Genomic DNA, 24,221 nt, shown 5'->3' on the forward strand with positions numbered 1-24,221 from the left:
CACTCGTTTGCAAAATCTTTGAATGAAACGCCTTAAAACGTCATCTGCTTAGGTATGGTAATGTCCTACAACGAAAACGAAAGGTCGCTGAATTATTCATTGGCCCAGGAATGCCAAGTGGCAGTGTTGCTACGCTACTCCTAAATTATTGAGAGTTGGGCGGCACCAGCATTTGACAGGTAGAGTTGAAATGTCCAGGAATCATTACGTAATAATCTATTGCCACCTTCCTGGTTAAGTGTTCTTAATTTGGGGTTTTCCTAGTTTTATCTTGATTAAATGTTCATAATTTGTTTTTTTCTTTGGTTTTACTTTATAAGAACGATATAATTACGGTATCATATAGGAAATTATATAGAATATTCACTTAGCCTATATCCCCAGGAGTGGAAAGATGTTTGAAAAAATCCTCATTTCAGCACAAATTCTACGTCACACAAAATAGGGTTAAGGTTGGTGTACGTTGGGAGAGGGGTGGGGGGAGGAAGGCTGGTGTTTAGGATGGGGGAAGGGGGCGTGGGAAAAGGGGGGAGACTGATATACACGTATCGTTCAGCAGGTTCACTCGGATAATGGATACAAGAGGCCTAATTGAACCGGCTTACCGTGAGCATCCCAAACTGATTTCGACTAAAAGATAAAGCGCAGACAACTATTTCCCTCTTGGCAAAGTAGTGCACATGGCGCGTGACATAGGCAGCAATCGTACCTTGCCTCTCTTTCACTTGGTCTCTCGAAGTTCCATCCGCTCCTGCGTGACTTCGTCTCCTTATATTCTCTTTATCACGACGTTCCCTTCTTAATCCTCAATTAGAGAGAAGCCAATCACTTGCGCATAACCAAGCTGCCGAGTGGAGAGAGAGAGAGAGAGAGAGAGAGAGAGAGAGAGAGAGAGAGAGAGAGGGCACAGATACTCCAACCATGAGAAATCAGATTAGGGAGATGAGATAGGCGCCCTTGTTGGAGACACTCCTGCGGTCCCGCGTTATTCCAGATACACTCCAATTAAGACCGATGTTGCCAGTAAGATCGCAATTTCGAAAATGGTCCAATCGTCTCTAACATCTTTGTCTGTTCAGTGAATATCTATTCAGTGGATATGTATGGCGTCGCGCACTTTTTTTCCTAAAGAACTTGGAAGTTTCATGTTGTCCTAGTTCATTGGATGCCCTGGCAGTCATTCTATATAATGATCTTGTCTGTCATTGTAAGCGTCACATTCTTCGTTCGCGCGTTTACTCTGTGCGATAACAATTAACATATGGGCTTCAACCGCGTGGTTTCAACCGAAAATTCGTAACTGGTTATTTTTATCTGTACAGAAAATTATATATAACTTGAAGTTATCCTATTTATCCAAAAAGATAGATAATATATATATATATATATATATATATATATATATATATATATATATATATATATATATATATATATATATATATATATATATATATATCAAGCAGGACATGACCTACCTCCACCAAATTTCTGTAATGACCTTTAATCACCCTCGTCACAGATCCTAGTAGTCTCAATTACAAGTCTCCTCCATCAGCAGCCAGCCGTCTGAGACGTCAGGTAATTAAAAAAATACCCTTACCTGAGACACCCCCCCACACCCCTTCTCCAAATCATACCTTGTCATTTTCGCCTCATCTCCTCTTACAGGAAACGTCAGAACGAAAGCAGATATATCCCAATTAACTCCTGAGCTGACAGTAATTACCGTGGTTCAGAGATGACTCTCTCTCTCTCTCTCTCTCTCTCTCTCTCTCTCTCGGGAAATATTCTAAAATGATTTCACAAACACTGCGCGGATGTGTGTTAACATATCGGGGGTATAAATTGTATAAAATTATATAAAATTTAAGATTCTTTCCACGAATTGTGAATTGCGTACACTATTTCATTACGGAAGCATCGAGGAATGAATAACTTCATATACATTTTCTCAAATTCATCAAATATGAATGAAGAAAATTGTTGACAGTTATTCAATCGAAGTACATTATTATTGTTATCATTATTCTTATCATTATTATTATTATTCAGAAGATGAACCTTTTTCTTATGGAAGAAGCCCACCAAAGGGGCCATGAACTTGAAATTCAAGCTTCCAAAGAATATGGTGTTCATTTTAAAGAAGTGATACAAGGTAACAGGAAATACAGAAAGAGGAGATCAGCTATCAGAACAGAAAAATAACTAACCAATGAATAAACACATAAAATGTAAGTCAGTTATTAAAATACAAAGAGAATTGCTTCAGGGTAGCAATGCAACGCACTGAGCATTGATAATCACAGCAAGGATTCATTTTCTGGTCATTATTCTTGATCATCTACCCTAATTTCACAGCCATGTTGCGACGTGGGACCTTTGCGACGAGAGACTTATTGAAAAATTATTTTTAAATCCATTTACTACGACTTCCTGATCTCAGTCAGTCTTCCGGGATGAGGTGGCAAGGCTGGTGTTTTCTTCCCATCCCATTGCGATCCGCCACAGTCGACCAACCACCAGGTACATGTTTCACTCTTTCCGGTAAACAGAGGCATCAAGGATTTTCAGGAATATGGCCCTAGATGTTTTTTCTCAGCGGGATCGAACTCTACTCTACTCTCTCTCTCTCTCTCTACACACGCACACACATATAAGTATACATATGTATTTATACACTTATTCATTACATAAATGTGTATGTATATAACTCTCTCTCTCTCTCTCTCTCTCTCTCTATATATATATATATATATATATATATATATATATATATATATATATATATATTATATATATATATATATATATATATATATATATATATATATATATATATATATATATATATATATATATATATATATATATATATATATATATATATATAATACATGAGTATTGTCCTCTCCTCAAATTCAGAATTTCGTTAATAACTCCTTCCAGTCCGGTGTTGAAGGGAAGGACCCCTTCGTTAGCAAATTGTTATGGTAATTAATTTCCAGCATCTCTCTCTCTCTCTCTCTCTCTCTCTCCACTTAAGGAATATACCATATTCTGGGCTTGACTTTTCGTAGGTATATGGAAATCAGGTTCACAGTTTAGTCCCTCGTGCCTCTCAGGTTTGTTGTTGCAACGCCAGTCTGTGTGAATCACTCAGTCAACTAGGCTCTCTCTGTCTCTCTCTTTATTTTTGTATGTGTATCTGCTTATATTTTTCAATCAATCAAAAAGGCTTCCTCTCTCTCTCTCTATTGTATGTGTATCTGCTTATGTTTTTCAATCACTCAAATAGGCTCTCTCTCTCTCTCTCTCTTTTTATCATCTCTGTAAATGCTTATGTTTTTCAGTCACTCAAATAGGGTCTCTCTCTCTCTCTCTCTCTCTATTTTGTGTGTATCTGCTTATATTTTTCAATCAATCAAAAAGGCGTCCTCTCTCTCTCTCTTTATCATTTGTGTATCTGCTTATATTTTTCAATCAATCAAAAAGGCTTCCTTTCTCTCTTTCTCTCTCTCTCTCTCTCTCTCTCTTTATCATTCGTCTATCATCTTATATTTTTCAATTAATCAAATAGGCTTCCTTTCTCTTTCTCTCTCTCTCTTTATTATCTGTGCATCTGATATTTTTTAATTAATCAAATAGACTCTCTCTCTCTCTCTCTCTCTCTTATATTTTTGTCACTTTCTTTAGAACACGAATATTTCGGACCGTGGACAAAAAAAAAAAATCATAACCCGAAGTTCTTTTATTTACTTTTTAAAACTTTTAATGAAATGTACAAAATTTACGTCTATTTTAAAATGTAATTGCGGAGAGCAAATACCGACCTTTTATTTCTCTTCTGAAAATTTTAGCTGAACTTTTGCAATTTTTATTTATGCGGCGGTTTTTCGCGGTAAACGAAAACGTGCCTTTAGTTTTCTGTAAAAGAAAACTATTGTGCCGGCTTTGTCTGTCCGTCCGCACTTTTTTCTGTCCACAATTTTTCTGTCCGCCCTCAGATCTTAAAAACCGCTGAGGCTAGATGGCTGCAAATTGGAATGTTGATCATTCATCCTGCAGTCATCAAACATGCCAAACTGCAGCCCTCTAGCCTCAGTAACTTTTATTTTATTTAATGTTAAAGTCAGCCATAATCTTGCGTCTGGCAACGCAACAAGACAGGCCACCACGGCCGGCTGAGAGTTTCATGGGCCGCAGCTCATACAGCGTTATACTGAGGCCATCGAAAGATAAATCTATTTTCGGTGGCCTTGATTATGCGCTGTACAGAAAACTCGATTGCGCCGAAGAAAGATAGGCGCATTTTTTACTTGTTTTTCTTTGTAATAAAAACGTTTTGCATAATGAAAGGGTTTTTCATAACGGAAAAGCTTTTTATAATGAAAACTTTTTTATAATGAAAATATTTTTTTCATACTGCAAACTTTTTCATAATGAAAAGGGTTTTCAAACGGAAAATGTTTTTCATAATGAGAAATACTTTTTTATAATGAAAAACATTTTTCATAATGAAAAGATTTTACGTATTGAAACCGTTTTTCATAACGAAAAAGCTTTTCATAATGGAAAATTTTTTACAATGAAAACATTATCACAATGAAGACGCTTGAATAGATTATTTTCCAAGTTCCAACGAAAAAAGAATATAATGTAATATATATATATATATATATATATATATATATATATATATATATATATATATATATATATATATATATATATATATATATATATATATATATATATATATCCACGGACTTAAAACTCTGATAAAACATTTTCCCATTCAAGTTTATTTTTTTAATTAACTGACTGTTGCGTGCGGGAGGCGAACAGCTGGCAGCGGTATAATACGATAACATTTCCATAATTTCCGGCTAACAAAAATCACACATTTTCCTTTTATGGCGATGAATGCGATCCCGCGGAGAATAGTCATATGTTTTTATTTATTTTTTTATATAATTTCTGGATCTCAAATCAATGAGAGAGGGTGAGGGTGCGGGAGCATTATAGAGAAGATTTTGGAGCTCGGGAAACTGTGGTCGAAGACAGAAAAGGCTGAGGAGAACATTAATTGAACACACTGCTCTAGAGGGAAATCTCTTGCTTAGTAATATTGTTATATAATGATGGTGCTTTCAAAAGATCTTTTTCGGTTCAAACGTGTTTATTGACCTCTCTCTCTCGCTCTCTCTCTCTCTCTCTCTCTCTCTCTCCTGTAATACGCACTTATGAGGTTTCCCCAAGGGGAAATACTCGCAGTTTTTGAATGCTGCCCGCCAAGTTCAAATGCCTGCTTTCTCTATTTAGGCACGTTTATCAAGATCTCTCTCTCTCTCTCTCTCTCTCTCTCTCTCTCTCTCTCTCTCTCTCTCTCTCTCCATGTAATACGCACTTATGAGGAGGTTCCCCAAGGGGAACCGCGCAGTTTTTGGATACTACTTGCCAAGTTCAAGTATTTTCTCTCTCTCTTTCTCCATTTAAATGGGTACTCAATGAAAGTGGCCCCCTCCCCAAAAGGGAAACACTCGTAGTGTGTTTTCGGATAAGAGAGAAATGGAGGAAAAAAAATCTTTTTCCTTCAACCACTCTCACCGTCTTCTTCTTCTTCTTCTTCTTCTTCTTCCCTTCCACGATAAAATCTTTGCCCGAGCGTCTCCAATCCATCAATAGCGTCCTTCTGTTTTGTGATTTCGTCTCCCTTCCCCCTCGTTTTCCAAGTGGAAAGCAGGAGAATTTTCCCCTCGCTGCTGCCGCCTCCCAAGACCCAGATTTTCTGGAAACTTACTCAATTTTATTTTTTACTTTTTTTTTTTTTTTTTGAAGTTAAACTATTTTGGGAAAGTCATTGAATTGGCCATCTCTTTTTGCCCCGGTTATTTCGGCTTCGTGACACGGTTTTAGCGAGTTTAAACCCCCTCCCCCACCCTCCCTCTATCCCCACCGCAGAAAAAAAGACTGAAATGGGAAAAGGAGTAGTGGAGTAATCTTTTTTTTTTTTTTATATTTTTGTAAACATTATACTTTATCGATCACTTGCTAACTTCTGTGAGCGTCATCTAGTTTTCCCCATATGATCAATTTTTATTTCGTACAATACCGGTATAGCTTTCATATTTCTCGTAGCTAATTAAACTATGAATATATGAATACCAGCATATATGAATACCAAACCGTAAACTCTAATTGATCATGGACAATTTTTATGCATGTATGGGAACAGAATTATATATATATATATATATATATATATATATATATATATATATATATATATATATATATATATATATATATATATATATATATATATATACAGTATATATATATATATACTGTATATACAATACATATAAAATATATATATATATATACATATATATGTATACATATATATATGTATATGTATATTTACATACATACATACATACATAAACACACGCAGACTATATATATATATATATATATATATATATATATATATATATATATATATATATATATATATATATATATATATATATATATATATATATATATATATATATATATATTTACATACATACATACATAAACACACGCAGACACACACACTATAAACCTTTTTATAAGCACTAGCTTTCTATAAACCTTTTACCAAGCACTAGCTTTCTCACAATAAAAGCCACAATTGCTCCTTGATGATAATAACAATAATAACAATAACAACAACAAAAATAATAACATTAACGCCAAGACGAATCGAGACCAGGAACTGCCACAGACCACTAGCCTAAGCGAGTCGCAACAAACTCCTCCTTTTAATAAAATGAAGGCGGTGGTGGTGCAGTGGTGGTGGTGGTGGTGGTGGTGGGGGGAGGGAGGAGGAAGAAGACCTTTGAACTTTACGGGCGACGCACCTGTCACTGTTTCTTCCCTCCCTCGTCACAGTCGCTTTTCTGTGTGTCTGTGTGTGTGTGTGTGTGTGTGTGTGTAATGCGATTTCACATTGCCTCAATCGTCTCTTGTTTGTCGTTTATTTTCATGGGGTTCGATTTGTCAAGATGTTGTCTTTGCTTGCTGCAATAGCTTGCATCGTTTCTCGTTTGTCATTTGTTTGTCGAGATGTTGTCTTTTTTATTTATTCAAATGGCCTGAATCTTTTCTTGTTTGTCATATATTCATGGGGTTCGATTTGTCAAGACGGTGTCTTCATTCGTTCAAATTGCCTGAATCGTTTCTTGTTTGTCTTATTTTCACGGCGTTCGATTTGTCAAGATGGTGTCTTTATTTGTTCAAACGGCCTGAATCGTTTCTTGTTTGTCATATATTCATGGGGGTTCGATTTGTCAAGATGTCTTTACTTTCTGAATAGCTCGAGTTTCTTGTCCGTCACGCTTTCGTGGAGGTCCATTTGTCAAGACGTGGTCTTTATTTAGAGAAATAACTCGAGTTTCTTGTTTGTCTTATTTTCACGCCATTCGATTTGTCGAGATCTATTTATTTACTCAAATTGCTTGAATCGTTTCTTGTTTGTCTTGCTTCATGGCGTTCAAATTTGTCAAGAAGGTGTATTTATTCTTTCAAACTGCCTGAATCGTTTCTTGTTTGTCATATTTTCACGGCGTTCGATTTGTCAAGATGTCTTAATTCGTTTAAATCTCTTGAATCGTTTCCTATATGTCGTGTTTCCCGGCGTTCGATTTGTCAAGATGTTGCCTTTCTTTGTCTAAATCGCTCAAATCATTTCTTCTTTGTCCTATTTTCAAGGCGTTTGATTTGTCAAGATGTCTTTATTTGGTCAAATCTCTTTAACCGTTTCCTATTTGTCCTTCGATTTGTCAAGATTTTGTCCGCATTTGTTCATATCTCTTGAATGGTTTCTTGTTTGTCATATTTTCATGGCGTTATATTTGTCAAGACGTTGTCTTCACTTGTTCAGTTCGCTTGGATCGTTTCCTGTTTGTCATATTTTGATAGCCTTCGATTTGTCAAGCTGATATTTAAAAAAAATATAGTGTTTCTCTTCGACTATAAATGTCGAATATGTCCGCTTTTCCCTGACTGTCAGGAAAACCGTTTTACGTGTACGTAAAATATATATAATGTATACATGGACATGTACGCCTCCTCAACGCACTCGTTTTAGAACTGGCCTCGCTCGGAGAGAGAGAGAGAGAGAGAGAGAGAGAGAGAGAGAGAGAGAGAGAGAGAGAGAGAGAAACATATTTAAAAACGAAAATATCTGAACGTCGATAGGAGCCCGCCAACGCCTTTTCCCCAAGGCTGAGGTAAGAGACCATTGCTGTCGCATCCTCTCTGGGATTAATCAGATTTACGTTGACGACAGAACGAAATGAACGAGATGCAGCAGATGCAGCAGATGCAGCAGATGCAGCAGCAGTGGCAGCAGAAGCAACAGTAGTTCTGCTCGTTGTTCCTTTTCTTGGGACGGGTTCCGAATATGTCTTCGGAAATTTAGTGTTTCATTTTTTTTAACAATTTTTCTTTTCAGTCGTTCTGTTTAAGCACTGAATGTCAGATGCGATCCGGGAGGCTTATTGGGTCCTTACTGTATAAGCCAAGGACATTCATCTTACACGAGAGGGAAACGTTTGTTTTAATTCAAAGTTTTGTTCTTCTGTTCATCTACTTTTTTCTTTGAATGTGGTTAGTCTGTTACTGTTGGAAATTCGTTTGATGTTCATTGTTTTGTGTAATCTTGCTTCAGGGTACTAAACCCTTTTTAATTTTCTGTAAAAGGAAACTATTGTGCCGGCTTTGTCTGTACGTCAGCACTTTTTTCTGTCCGCACTCAGGTCTTAAAGACTACTGAGGCTAGAGGGCTGCAAATTGGTATGTTGATCATCCACCCTCTAATCATCAAACAATCCAAATTGCAGTCCTCTGGCCTCATTAGTTTTTATTTTATTTAAGGTTCAATTTAGCCATGATCGTGCGTCAGGCAACGATACGGGACAGTGCTGGTCCCGCGTTCGATTCTCCGCCCGGCCAATGAAGAATTAGAGGAATTTATTTCTGGTGATAGAAATTAATTTTTCGTTATAATGTGGTTCGGATTCCACAATAAACTCTAGGGCCCGTTGCTAGGTAACCAATTGGTTCTTAGCCACGTAAAATAAATCTAATCCTCCGGGCCAGCCCTAGGAGAGCTGTCAATCAGCTCAGTGGTCTGGTTAAACTAAGATATACTTGACTTAACGATATAGGACAGGATACCACCGTGCGGTGATTAAAATTTCATGGGGCGCGGCTCATACACCATTATACCGAGACCACCGAAAAATAGATCTATTTTCAGTGGACTTGATTATACGTTGTACAGAAAACTCCATTGCGCCGAAGAAATTTCGGCGCATTTTTTACTTTTTATTTTTAATTTCACAGACAAAAGACATTTGTTTTACAGATAAAATATGACTTTTTTGAAGTTTACGTTGAAATATCTCAATGACATCTTACGATAATCTTTCCTAATCACTCCACAACGCAGTGAATGTTAAGTATAATTTGTCAGGGTACAAATTCGTAGAAGTTAGTGACATTGATTCGTGAAATTTCATGAAAATTTTAAACTAATACTTATTTTTTTTAAATTGACAGGTTTCACGCCATAAGCCACCTCCCTTCCAGTAACTGATACCTGTACCATACTACTCCTAATTTTAGAGCCATCCAAGAGATTAAAATTCAAAATTTTGAACGATTTCTTTCAATAAGAAATGTAAAACCCGTTTCAGTTATAAAAATAGCTTTCACAACAGATACTGAACAGAGTGCTCTCTACCTAATGACATATAGAAGACAACTCAGGTTGATTATGAGTCTCCGTTCTAACTCAAAAAGCGAACAGACCACATGCCAAACTCAAAACGATTCTCACTTTTTTCTTACTCAAAGAAAGAATCGACTGCATATGTAGTCAATACATGCGTAACTCAAACCGATTCTCACTCTGCTTTCTAATTTAAACAAGGAAAAAATGCGCCGAAGTTTCTTGGGCGCAGTCGAGTTTTCTGTACAGCGTATAATCAAGGCCACCGGAAACAGATCTATGGTCTCGGTATAATGCTGTGCAGTATGAGCCGCGGCCCTTGAAAAATTCAGTCACGGCTCGGTGGTGGCCTGTCTATAGCGTTGCCAGACACACGATTATGGTTAACTTTAATCTTGAATAAAATTAATCTACTGAGGCTAGAGGGCTGCAATTTTGTATGTTTGATGATTGGAGGGTGGATGATCAACACAACAATTTGCATCCCTCTTGCCTCAGTAGTTTCTAAGATCTGGGGAGGGACGGAAAAAGTGCGGACGGACAGACAAACAGCCATCTCAGTAGTTTTCTTTTACAGAAAACTAAAATACGTAACTCAAGTTGACTCTCACTGATTTCTACCTCAAAAAACGAATAGAAAGCATGCGTAACTCAAGCTGATCCTCACTGCTTTCTAACTCAAAAAATGATTAGACCAAATACGTAACTCAAGTTGATTCTCAGTTTTCTAACTAAAGAAAAAAACGAATAAAATACATACGTTTTCTGACCTTGAAATAAAAAAAGACTTGACCACATGCGTAACTCAAGTTGATTCTCAGTGTTCTCTAACTCAAAAAACCAATTGACCACATACGTAACTCAAGCCGATTCTCACTCAACTAACTAAAAAAACAAAAAAAGTCAACCTGATTCTCAATTAATGTTTTCTGACCTTAAGAAACGAATCGACCACATACGTAGTCAGTACAGAGGGCATCCATCTTTTGACCAAACGAATTTGTCGAACGATTTCACTCAAAACAAGACGACATGTCTGGAAAACACTGCCGTCTCGAGAGAGAGAGAGAGAGAGAGAGAGAGAGACACACACACACACAGAAGCGTCCCGCTACACATAGATGATTAATAAGTTTTGCTCACGCATATCATCCTCTTAGGACCTGACGTCGCTAATCAGATTCTTTAATCAGCTTTGATGTTACTTCTTCCCAGAAGGCTGGAGGGAGGGAGTTCCCCAGGGGGGGATGTGAGACTCCAGAATGAGTTGTAAAAATTTCCGGATGTCCAAAATTTTCTGGATGTGTTGTAAGTAAATATGTCTTTCAGAAGGCTGGGAGAGGTGGGAGTTCCCCAGGGGGAGATGTGAGACTCCAGAATGATTTGTTAAATTTCCGGATGTCCGAAAGTTTTTGGATTTCTTGTAAATATAGAATGGAATAGAATGCACTCACATCTGTCCTCTCTACAAAGTTCTGCTGTTATGTGTAGCAAGTGAATTTCACGGCAATTGGATTTATTTTTTCATATAATGAAGTAATTCGTGGCGAGTTCGTAAGCTATGTAATATAAGTGACCAATAAATATTCGTCAATCGCACTTTCTGAAAACGAGATTCGTCCTCACTATAATAATAATAATAATAATAATAATAATAATAATAATAATAATAATAATAATTATTATTATAATAATTATTATAATAACAATAATAATAATAATAATAATAATGTGTAAATAAATTTATTCGTTAATTCAATTCTAAAGCGATTTACAGCTTTAACAGCTGTAAATGTTATTTGGCGAAGACTGCAAAGAGAGAGAGAGAGAGAGAGAGAGAGAGAGAGAGAGAGAGAGAGAGAGAGAGAGAGAGAGAATAAAAGCGATAAAACCAGCGACGCTGAATTCAAAGTGAGTGAAAATTGCTTTCGTCACAGGCCCTTAGCATGAATTTGCTGGAAGCGCCTCTCCCAAATATCATTGGGTTTGAAGCATCTCCTAACCACCACTGGGGGTTTGTTTTTTTTTTCTTTTATCGCGTTCAGCTATTTTTTTCTTTTTAGCTTTTATCTGCATAAAACGACACGTCCTGTCCTGGTTACGCACACGAAGATGAACTTTTTGGTTGTGATAATATAAGGTTGTGATATTGTGCTATATGGTTGTGAAATACGTTTGTTGATGGGAAAGGCGCGTCTGGCAAGAGACTGGCTTATTAGGGGAGGTGATTTCCCAAAGTGAAAATAAATAATCTACCTATTATGGAACACACACATACATACATATATATATATATATATATATATATATATATATATATATATATATATATATATATGTATGTATATATGTATATATATATATATATATATATATATATATATATATATATATATATATATATATATATATATATATATATATATATATATATATATATATATATTTCAAATGAGTAACCTGCAGTAAAGTTTACAAGTACTGTATAAAGTGTCTAAAGTAAGCAGAATATTGCAATTCCCCGGAACGACGGCTTCTTCAAGCGCTGTTGACTTTGAGAGCCGGGGGGCATCGTCGAGACAAAAATTTGCTGACTTCGTCGCCGTCAGCTTTCGAAGGATACATCAGTATTCTCGAAGGATTCCTGATTTTCCGGGAACTCAGCAACGACCATAACATCCCAAAAGGGGACGTTTGGGACGTGGTGATGTTCCTCTTCAGGATTTTTAATTTTTCCATTTTTTATATATATTTCTTTATATTTTTTATTTTTATACTTTAATGTCTGACTAATTCCTGTTATCACATCTTTGTAATTTACTTGTATTTTCCTCTATTAGGGTCTCTTTTATTTATATTTTTGTATTTTTTCGTCTTTTACTAACTCATGTTATTATATCTTTGTAATTTACTTGTATTTTCCTCTTTCAGATCTTTATTTTATTTATCCATTTTTTTATTTTTTTATTTTACTAACTCCTGTTAATATATCTTTGCAACTGACTTTTATTTCCTCGACAATGTTTGGATTACTTTAATAATTTTTGGCTAACGACTGTTACCATATCTTTATAACTTACTTGGAGTTTCCTTGATAAAGTTTGGATCACAGAATACCTTCCATTTGTCCTGCATTTCACCTTTTAATGCACATTCTTTTGCCTGTAAAACGATCGATTTGCATTATAGATAATCTACCTCCCTCCTCTTATCTAGCAGATCATCGGAAACACCAACTTTAACCTGCTCTTTCTGCTACCAAGTCAAGATTTTTTTTTTTTATCTTGGATGATGTCTGGCTACGATGCTGTTTTGTGACGGAAAAGTTGATTGCTCATCATCCCCATGGGACCTTTTAGAAGGTTTATTAAGTTTTTCGTTCTGTTACTTGAACACCTGTTTTCTTTCTTTCTTTCTTTATTTATTTATTTATTTATTTTCTCGCTAGTTTAAACCTCATGGTTGTTATTCATCAAACATCACACTTTTGATTCAATGTTTCCAATTAGATGACATTAAAACTTGCTCATGGGTCAAGAAGAATTTTTTGCTACTTTTGCTCAAACTGATTTTTATCAGTGAATAGATTCAAAATCCATAAATCTAGCTATAGGGGAGCTTAATGCTACAGTAAAAAGACCCCACTTTTGAAACAACACACAATGCTGAAGTTGATGTAGATATTATTAATTTCTTTATGCCATAATTATGCCATGACAGCAACTTTCCCCGATGCCCTGTGAGGAGAAGAAGTAGAAGAGGCTAAATGGCGTTCAATTGGAGGAAGATGAGAGGCCAGACCCCAATTACTCCTGAAGGAGGAAATAAGAAAAAGGGAGTGGGCCTCCCACATGGTAAGGAAGGCGTCACGTGTGAAGCCACTGGGTGAATCCATCCTCTCGCCACTGGAGGCCTGAGAGCCCTTCTAAAGACTTGTATAACTGCGCAGATGTGTGAAGAAGTTCCCACCCTAGGAAAAGATTACCCAAAGACGTCCCTGTTGTGGGTTCCTGTTGGTACTGCAGGCAAGACGAGAGATATTTCACAGCCTACTGAAGAAAAAAAAAAAAGAAACTCTTCTGTGAGTAAGGGACTGATTCTGAAGGTCAAGACCATTCATGAGGAACAGAATGAAACGAAAGACACATACAAGAAAATGGGAGGTTGGAAGTGGGTGGGGGAAAGAAACATGGGAGATTGGAGGTGAGGTGGGAAAAAGAAAATGGAAGATGGGTGTGGAAAGACAACAGGAGACGGGAGGTGGGGCGGGGAAAGAAAACAGAAGATGGGAAGTGGGTGGGAAAAGAAAATGGGAGATGGGAGAGAAAGACACTGGGAGATGAGTAGGAAAAAGAAATGGGAGATGAGAGGTGGGTAGAGAAAGAAAATGAGAGATCTGTAGAAAAAAGAAAATGGGAGAAGGCTAAAAAAGAAAATGGGAGATGGCTAAAAAAGAAAATGGGAGACGGGTAGAAAAAAGAAAATGGGAGACGGGTAGAAAAAAGAAAATGGAAGATGGGTAGAAAAAAGAAAATGGGAGAAGGGTAGGAAAAAGAAAATGGGAGATGGGTAGAAAAAAATGGGAAACGGGCAGAAAAAGAAAATGGGAGACGGACAGAAAAAAGAAAATGGGAGACGGGTAGAAAAACGAAAATGGGAGACGGGACGTGGATGAGGGTGAAAGCCACGATCGAATGAAGGCCTCCCACTAACCCCGACCCGCCTGATGAAAACTCTCCAAGAAAAGAGCCCTTCAGTTTTCCTTAATCATCCTCTTCGGTTAATTATCCCCCCTCCTGTTTTTAGCATGGAAGTCGTCTTCCTCCTCCTCCTCCTCCTCCTCCCTTCGGCGTATAAGACGCAGGGGCGGAAGAAAACACCGCCGCTGACGGAAGGGGATCAATAAACCTTCATAAGATCCCACTCGAAGGGCAACCATCTCCCTTTTTTTTCCCTGTTTTTAACCACCTTTTTGATCTCCCTTCTCTCTCTCTCCTACCCACTCCTTGTCGATGATGATTCCTTTTACTCCTCTTTTGAGCTTTTTTTCTTAAACACCTTTTTATCATCTTCTCTCTCCTACCCACTCCTTGTCGATGATGATTCCTTTTACTCCTCTTTTGAGCTTTTTTTCTTAAACACCTTTTTATCATCTTCTCTCCCTACCCATTCCTTGTCGATGATGATTCCTTTTACTCTTTTGAGCTTTTTCTTTTGAGCTTTTTTCTTAAACACCTTTTTATCATCTTCTCTCCTACCCACTCCTTGTCGATGATGATTCCTTTTACTCCTCTTTGAGCTTTTTCTTTAAACACCTTTTATCATCTTCTCTCTCCTACCCATTTCCTTGTCGATGATGATTCCTTTTACTCCTCTTTTGAGCTTTTTTTCCTAAACACCTTTATCATCTTCTCTATCCCTTTTCGATGATGATTCCTTTACTCCTCTTTTTTGAGCTTTCTCTCCCACTCCTTTGTCGATGATGATTCGCTTTTTCCCTTATTTATCATCTTTCCACCTTTCTTTTACATTTTATCTTCTTTTTATCATCTTCTCTCTACCCACTCCTTGTCGATGATGATTCCTTTTACTTTTTCTCTTCTCTTCCTCCTACCCTCCTTGATGCTTTTTCCTGTTTTGTTCTTTTTTTTTATCATCTTCTCTCTCTACCCACCTTGTCGATGATGATTCCTTTTACTCCTCTTTTGAGCTTTTTCTTTTAACACCTTTTTTCTTCTCCTCTCTTGTCGAAATGCTTTTTCCTTTTTTATCATCTTCTCTCTCTACCCACTTTTGTCGATGATGATTCCTTTTACTCCCTTTTGACCTTTTTTCTTAAAACACTTTTATCTCTCTCTCTCTACCCATTCTCCTTGTCGATGATGATTCCTTTTCCTCTTTGAGCTTTTTCTTTCTAACACCTTTTTATCATCTTCTCTCCTACCCACTCCTTGTCGATGATGATTCCTTTTACCTCTTTTTGAGCTTTTTCCCTTAAACACCTTTTATCATCTTCTCTCTCCTACCCACTCCTTTGTCGATGATGATTCCTTTTACTCCTCTTTTGAGCTTTTTTCTTAAACACCTTTTTATCATCTTCTCTACCCACTTTTGTCGATGATGATTCCTTTTACTCCTTTTTTAGCTTTTTTTTTTAAACACCTTTTATCATCTTCTCTCTCTACCCACTCCTTGTCGATGATGATTCCTTTTACTCCTTTTTGAGCTTTTTCCTTAAACACCTTTTTATCATCTTCTCTCTCCTACCCACTCCTTGTCGATGATGATTCCTTTACTCTTTTTGAGCTTTTTCCTTAAACACCTTTTTATCATCTTTTGTCGATGATGATTCCTTTACTCCTCTTTTGAAACACCTTTTCATCTTCACCTTTTATCATCTTCTCTCCTACCCATCTCCTTGTCGATGATGATTCCTTTTTTTTTCCTCTTTTGAGCTTTTTCTTAAACACCTTTTATCATCTTCTCTCTCCTACCCACTCCTTGTCGATCTTAAACACCTTTTTATCATCTTCTCTCTCCTACCCACTCCTTGTCGATGATGATTCCTTTTACTCCTCTTTTGAGCTTTTTTCCTTAAACACCTTTTTATCATCTTCTCTCTCCTACCCACTCCTTGTCGATGATGATTCCTTTTACTCCTCTTTTGAGCTTTTTTTCTTAAACACCTTTTTATCATCTTCTCTCCTACCCACTCCTTGTCGATGATGATTTTTATCATCTTTTTTGTCGATGATGATTCTTTATTTCTGAGCTTTTTCCTCTTTTTATCATCTTCTCCTCTCCTACCCACTCCTTGTCGATGATGATTTTTTTCTTTTTGAAAACACCTTTTATCATCATCTCTCTTGTCGATGATGATTCCTACCCATCATCTTCTCTCTACCCACTCCTTGTCGATGATGATTCCTTTACTCCTCTTTTGAGCTTTTTCCTTAAACACCTTTTTATCATCTTCTCTCTCTACCCACCTTTTCGATGATGATTCCTTTTATCTTTTTGAGCTTTTTTTCCTATCATCTTCTCTCCTTACCCACTCCTTGTCGATGATGATTCCTTTTTAAACACCTACTTCTCTCCTCCTTTTGATGATGATTTTTTTTAAAACACCTTTTATCATCTTCTACTCCTACCCACTCCTTGTCGATGATGATTCCTTTACCTCTTTTGAGCTTTTTCCCTTAAACACCTTTTTATCATCTTCTCTCTCCTACCCACTCCTTGTCGATGATGATTCCTTTTACTCCTCTTTTGAGCTTTTTTTCTTAAACACCTTTTTATCATCTTCTCTCTCCTACCCACTCCTTGTCGATGATGATTTTACTCCTCTTTTGAGCTTTTTCTTAAACACCTTTCTATCATCTTCTCTCTCCTACCCACTCCTTGTCGATGATGATTCCTTTTACTCCTCTTTTGAGCTTTTTCTTAAACACCTTTTTATCATCTTCTCTCTCCTACCCACTCCTTGTCGATGATGATTCCTTTTACTCCTCTTTGAGCTTTTTCCCTTAGACACCTTTTAAACCCTACCATTTGTTATCTTTTTACATCCTAAACACCATCATCTTTTCCCTCTCTTTTGTCGATGATGATTCCTTTTACTCCTCTTTTGAGCACCTTTTCCTTCTCACCCACTTTTGTCGATCATCTTCTTTTCTCCTACCTTTCTATCATCTTCTCTCTTCCTTTGTCGATGATGATTCCTTTATCTTCCTCTTTTGTGAGCTTTTTTTCTTAAACACCTTTTTATCATCTTCTCTCTCCTACCCACTTTTCCTCTTTTGAGCTTGTCGATGATGATTCCTTTACTCCTTTTTGAGCTTTTTCCTTAAACACACCTTTTGAGCCTTTCTCCTACCATTCCTTGTCGATGATGATTCCTTTTTACTCCTCTTTGAGCTTTTTTTCTTAAACCTTTATTATCTTCACCTTTGTTTATCATCTTTTGAGCTTTTTCTTTCTATCTCTTCTACCCACTCCTTTGTCGATGATGATTCCTTTTACTCTCTTTTGAGCTTTTTTTAAACTTTTATCATCTTCTCTCCTCTTGTTGATGATTCTTTTACTCCTCTCTTTGAGCTTTTCTTATCATCTTCTCTCCTACCCACTCCTTGTCGATGATGATTCCTTTTTCCTCTTTTGAAACACCTTTTTATCATCTTCTCTCTCTACCCACTCCTTGTCGATGATGATTGATCCCTCCCTTTTGACCTTTTACTCCTCTTTTGAGCTTTCCCTTAAACACCTTTTTTATCATCTTCTCTCTCCTACCACTCCTTGTCGATGATGATTCCTTTTAAGCTTTTTTCTTAAACACCTTTCTATCATCTTCTCTCCTCCCACTCCTTGTCGATGATGATTCCTTTACTCCTCTTTTGAGCTTTTTTTCACCTTTTTATCATTTCTCTCCTACCCACCTTGTCGATGATGATTCCTTTTACTCTCTTTTGAGCTTTTTCCTTAAACACCTTTTATCATCTTCTCTCTCCTACCCACTCCTTGTCGATGATGATTCCTTTTTGAGCTTTTTTTCTCTTTTTATCATTTTGAGCTTTTTCTTAAACATCATCATCTTCCTACCCACTCCTTTTTTTACTCCTCTTTTGAGCTTTTTCTTAAACACCTTTTTATCATCTTCTCTCTCGATGATGATGATGAGTTTTATCATCTTCTCTCCTACCTTAAACACCTCCTTGTCGATGATGATTCCTTTTACTCCCCTTTGCAGCTTTTTTTCACCTTTTATCATCTTCTCCCTCCTACCTTTTGAGCTTTTTCTTAAACACCTTTTTATCATCTTCTCTTTTGTCGATGATTTTTTTTACTCCTCTTTGAGCTTTTTCTTAACACCTTTTTATCATCCTTGTCTCTCTCCTACCTCACTCCTTTGTCGATGATGATTCCTTCTTTTGAGCTTTTTCCTTAAACACCTTTTTATCATCTTTCCCTAGCTTTTTGTCGATAAACACCTTTTTTTTTGAGCTTTTTCTCAACTTCATCTCTCTCTCCTACCCACTCCTTGTCGATGATGATTCCTTTTACTCTTTTTTTTTTCTTAGCTTTTTCTTTCTCTCTCCTACCATTCCTTTTACTCCTTTTTGATCATCTTCTCTCTCCTACCCATGATGATTCTCCTTTCGATGATGATTCCTTTTATCTTCTCTCTCCCTACCCACTTTGTCGATGAGCTTCCTTTTCCTCCTTTTTGAGCTTTTTCTTAAACACCTTTTTATCATCTTCTCTCCTACCCACTCCTTGTCGATGATGATTCCTTTTACTCCTCTTTTTGAGCTTTTTTTCTTTTTTATCACCTTTTATCATCTTCTCTCCTACCCACTTTTTGTTTCGATGATGATCTTCTCTTCCTTTTGAGCTCCTCTTTTGAACCCACTCTTTTTCCTTTTTTTCTTAAAACATGATGATTTTTTATCATTTTTCTTAAACACTTTTACCCATCTTCTCTCCTACCCTTTGTCGATGATGATTCCTTTTACTCCTCTTTTGAGCTTTTTCCTTCCTTGTCGAACACCTTTTTATCATCTTTATCTCCTACCTCCTACCCAACTCTTGTCGATGATGATTTTTACTCCTTCTTTTTGAGAAACACCTTTTTCTTCTTTCTCCTCACACCTTTTATCATCTCTCTCTTTTTTTTCTACCCACATCTTCTCTCCTACCCACTCTTGTCGATGATGATTCCTTTTTACCTCTTGAGCTTTTTTCTTAAACACCTTTTTATCATCTTCTCTCTCCACCCACTCCTTGTCGATGATGATTCCTTTACCTCCCTACTTTTTCATAAACACCTCTTTGAGCTTTTTCTTAAACACCTTTTTTTATCATCTTCTCTCTCCTACCCACTTTTGTCGATGATGATTCCTTTTTTTCTGAAGCTTTTTTTCTTAGATTTTGATCATCTTTTTATCTCTCTCCTACCCACCTTGTATGATGATTCCTTTACTCCTTGATGAGATTTTTTCCTTTTTGACCTTTTTTATCATCTTCTCCTCCTACCCACTCCTTTGTCGATGATGATTCCTTTACTCCAGTGAAGCTTTTTTTAAACACCTTTTATCATCTTCTCCTTCCTACCCACTCCTTGTCGATGATGATTCCTTTTACTCCTCTTTTTGAGCTTTTTTCTTCACTTTTTCTTCTCTCTACACCTTTTTGATCATCTCCTTTTTCTTTAGCTTTCCTTGTCGATTTTGATTCCTTTACTCCTTGTCAGATGATTTTTACTCCTCTTTGACACCTTTTAAACATCTTTTCTCTCCTACCCACTCCTTTGTCGATGATGATTCTTTTTACTCCTTGTCTTAGAAACACCTTTTATCATCTTCTCTCTCTACCCACTCCTTGTCGATGATGATTTTATTTTTTGACTTTTTTTTGAACTTTTTGAGATGATGATTTTTTACTTTTTTTTATCATCTTATCATCTTCTCCTACCCACTCCTTGTCGATGATGATTCCTTTTACTCCTCTTTTTGAGCTTTTTTTCTAAACACCTTTTATCATCTTCTCTCTCCTACCCACTCCTTTGTCGATGATGATTCCTTTTTCTCTCCTCTTTGAGCTTTTCCTTAAACACCTTTTTATCATCTTCTCTCCTACCCACTCCTTGTCGATGATGATTCCTTTTACTCCTCTTTTGAGCTTTTTCCCTTAAACACCTTTCTATCATCTTCTCTCTCCTACCCACTCCTTGTCGATGATGATTCCTTTTACTCCTCTTTTGAGCTTTTTCCTTTTGAACACCTTTTTATCATCTTCTCTCTCCTACCCACTCCTTGTCGATGATGATTCCTTTTACTCCTCTTTTGACCTTTTTTTCTTAAACACCTTTTTATCATCTCTCTCCTACCCACTCCTTGTCGATGATGATTCCTTTTACTCCTCTTTTGAGCTTTTTCCCTTAAACACCTTTTTATCATCTTCTCTCTCCTACCCACTCCTTGTCGATGATGATTCCTTTTACTCCTCTTTTGAGCTTTTTTTCTTAAACACCTTTTTATCATCTTCTCTCTCCTACCCACTCCTTGTCGATGATGATTCCTTTACCCTCTTTGAGCTTTTTCCTTAAACACCTTTTATCATCTTCTCTCTACCCACTCCTTGTCGATGATGATTCTTTTACTCCTCTTTTGAGCTTTTTTTCTTAAACACCTTTTATCATCTTCTCTCCTACCCACTCCTTGTCGATGATGATTCCTTTACTCCTCTTTGAGCTTTTTCTTAAACACCTTTTTATCATCTTCTCTCCTACCCACTCCTTGTCGATGATGATTCCTTTTACCCTCTTTTGAGCTTTTTTCTTAAACACCTTTTTTCATCTTCTCTCTCCTACCCACTCCTTGTCGATGATGATTCCTTTTACTCCTCTTGAGATTTTTCTTAAACACCTTTTTATCATCTTCTCTCCTACCTACCCTTGTCCTTGTCGATGATGATTCCTTTACCACTCCTCTTTGATGCTTTTTTTCCTTAAACACCTTTTTATCATCTTCTCTCTCCTACCCACTCCCTTGTCGATGATGATTCCTTTTACTCTTTTTGAGCTTTTTTCTTAAACACCTTACTATCATCTTCTCTCCACCCACTCCTTGTCGATGATGATTTTTTTACTCTTTTTTTGAGCTTTTTTTCTTAAACACCTTTTTATCATCTTCTCTCCTCCTACCCACTTTTGTCGATGATGATTTTTTTTTCACTCCTCTTTTTGAGCTTTTTCCTTAAACACCTTTTTTTTCATCTTCTCTCTCTTCTACCCACTCCTTGTCGATGATGATTCCTTTTTTTGATTTTTCTTTTAACACTTTTCTTTTGAGCTTTTTCCTTAAACACCTTTTTTTCTTTACATCTTCTCTCTCTCCTACCACTCCTTGTCGATGATGATTCCTTTTACCTCTTTTGAGCTTTTTCCCTTAAACACCTTTTTTTTCATCTTCTCTCTCCTACCCACTTCCTTGTCGATGATGATTCCTTTTACCTTTTGAGCTTTTTTGTTTTTTAAACACCTTTTTATCATCTTCTCTCTCCTACCCACTCCTTGTCGACGATGATTCCTTTTACTCCTCTTTTGAAAACACCTTTTTATCATCTTCTCTCTCTACCCACTCCTTTGTCGATGATGATTCCTTTTACTCCTCTTTTGAGCTTTTTTTTGAGTTTAAAAACCTTTTTATCATCTTCTCTCTCCTACCCACTCCTTTGTCGATGATGATTCCTTTTGACTCCTCTTTGAGCTTTTTCCTTAAACACCTTTTTTTATCATCTTCTCTCTCCTACCCACTCCTTTGTCGATGATGATTCCTTTTACCTCTTTTGAGCTTTTTTTCTTAAACACCTTTTTATCATCATCTTCTCCTACCCACTCCTTTGTCGATGATGATTCCTTTACTCTCTTTGAGCTTTTTTTTCTTAAACACCTTTTATCATCTTCTCTCCTACCCACTCTCCTTGTCGATGATGATTCCTTTTACTCCTCTTTTGAGCTTTTTTCTTAGAATCATCTTCTCTCTCCTACCCACTCCTTGTCGATGATGATTCCTTTTACTCCTCTTTTGAGCTTTTTTTTCTTAAACACCTTTTTATCATCTTCTCCTTCCTACCCACTCCTTGTCGATGATGAACCTCCTCTGACCTTTTTTCTTAAACACCTTTTATCATCTTCTCCTACCCACTCCTTTGTCGATGATGATTCCTTTTACCCTCTTTGAGCTTTTTCCTTAAACACCTTTTATCATCTCTCTCCTACCCACTCCTTGTCGATGATGAACTCCTCTTTTGAGCTTTTTTTCTTAAACATCTTTTATCATCTTCTCTCTCCTACCCAACTCCTTGTCGATGATGATTCCTTTTACTTCCTCTTTTGAGCTTTTTCTTAAACACCTTTCTATCATCTTCTCTCTCCTACCCACCTTGTCGATGATGATTCCTTTTAACCTTTTTCTTAAACACCTTTTTATCATCTTCTCCTCCTACCACTCCTTGTCGATGATGATTCCTTTACTCCTCTTTTGAGCTTTTTCCCTTAAACACCTTTTATCATCTTCTCTCCTCCTACCCCTTTTGTCGATGATGATTCCTTTTACTCCTCTTTGAGCTTTTTTTCTTAAACACCTTTATCATCTTCTCTCTCCTACCCACTCCTTGTCGATGATGATTCCTTTTACTCCTCTTTTGAGCTTTTTCCCCAAAAACATCTTTTTTATCATCTTCTCTCCTACCCACTCCTTGTCTATGATGATTCCTTTTACTCCTTTTTCACCTTTTATCATCTTCTCCTTTTTGTCGATGACGATTCCTTTTACTCTCTTTGAGCTTTTTTCTTAAACACCTTTTTATCATCTTCTCTCCTACCCACTCCCTTGTCGATGATGATTCCTTTTACTCCTTTGACCTTTTTTCTTAAACACCTTATCATCTTCTCTCTCCTACCCACTCCTTGTCGATGACGATTCCTTTTACTCCTCCTTTTTGAGCTTTTTTTCTTAAACACCTTTTTATCATCTTCTCTCTCCTACCCACTCCTTGTCGATGATGATTCCTTTTACTCCTCTTTTTGAGCTTTTTCCTTAGACACCTTTTATCATCTTCTCCCTCCTACCCACTCCTTGTCGATGATGATTCTTTACTCCTCTTTTGAGCTTTTCTTAAAACACCTTTTTATCATCTTCTCTCTCTCCTACCCACTCCTTGTCGATGATGATTCCTTTTACCTCTTTTGAGCTTTTTTTCTTAAACACCCTTTATCATCTTCTCTCCTACCCACTCCTTTGTCGATGATGATTCCTTTACCCTCTTTTGAGATTTTTTCTTAAACACCTTTTTATCATCTTCTCTCTCTACCCACTTTTGTCGATGATGATTCCTTTTACTCCTCTTTTGAGCTTTTTCCTTTAAACACCTTTTTATCATCTTCTCTCTCTACCCACCTTCGATGATGATTCTCTCTTTTGAGCTTTTTTTCAACACCTTTTTATCATCTTCTCTACCCACTCCTGTCGATGATGATTCCTTTTACTCCTTTTTGAGCTTTTTTTAAACACCTTTTTATCATCTTCTCTCCTACCCACTCCTTGTCGATGATGATTCCTTTTACTCCTCTTTTTGACCTTTTTCCTTAAAACACCTTTTATCATCTTCTCTCTCCTACCCACTCCTTGTCGATGATGATTCCTTTACTCCTTTTGACCTTTTTCTTAAACACCTTTTTATCATCTTCTCTCTCCTACCCACTCCTTGTCGATGATTTCCTTTTACTCCTCTTTGAGCTTTTTCCTTAAACACCATCTTCTCCTACCCACTCCTTGTCGATGATGATTCCTTTTACTCCTCTTTTTGACCTTTTTCCTTAAACACCATCATCTTCTCTCACCTACCCACTCCTTGTCGATGATGATTCCTT

General features: G+C 36.8%; 1 protein-coding gene across 3 annotated transcripts in view; it reads right to left on the bottom strand.

Moving 5' to 3' along the window:
* The window catches only part of LOC136842868 (dual specificity calcium/calmodulin-dependent 3',5'-cyclic nucleotide phosphodiesterase 1A-like), a 554,681-nt gene that overhangs the window by 324,019 nt on the left and 206,441 nt on the right, over positions 1 to 24,221 (bottom strand). The gene's annotated exons all lie outside the window — the stretch shown is intronic.

This window comes from Macrobrachium rosenbergii, chromosome 10, assembly GCF_040412425.1.
Source record: "Macrobrachium rosenbergii isolate ZJJX-2024 chromosome 10, ASM4041242v1, whole genome shotgun sequence".
NCBI lineage: Eukaryota > Metazoa > Arthropoda > Malacostraca > Decapoda > Palaemonidae > Macrobrachium > Macrobrachium rosenbergii.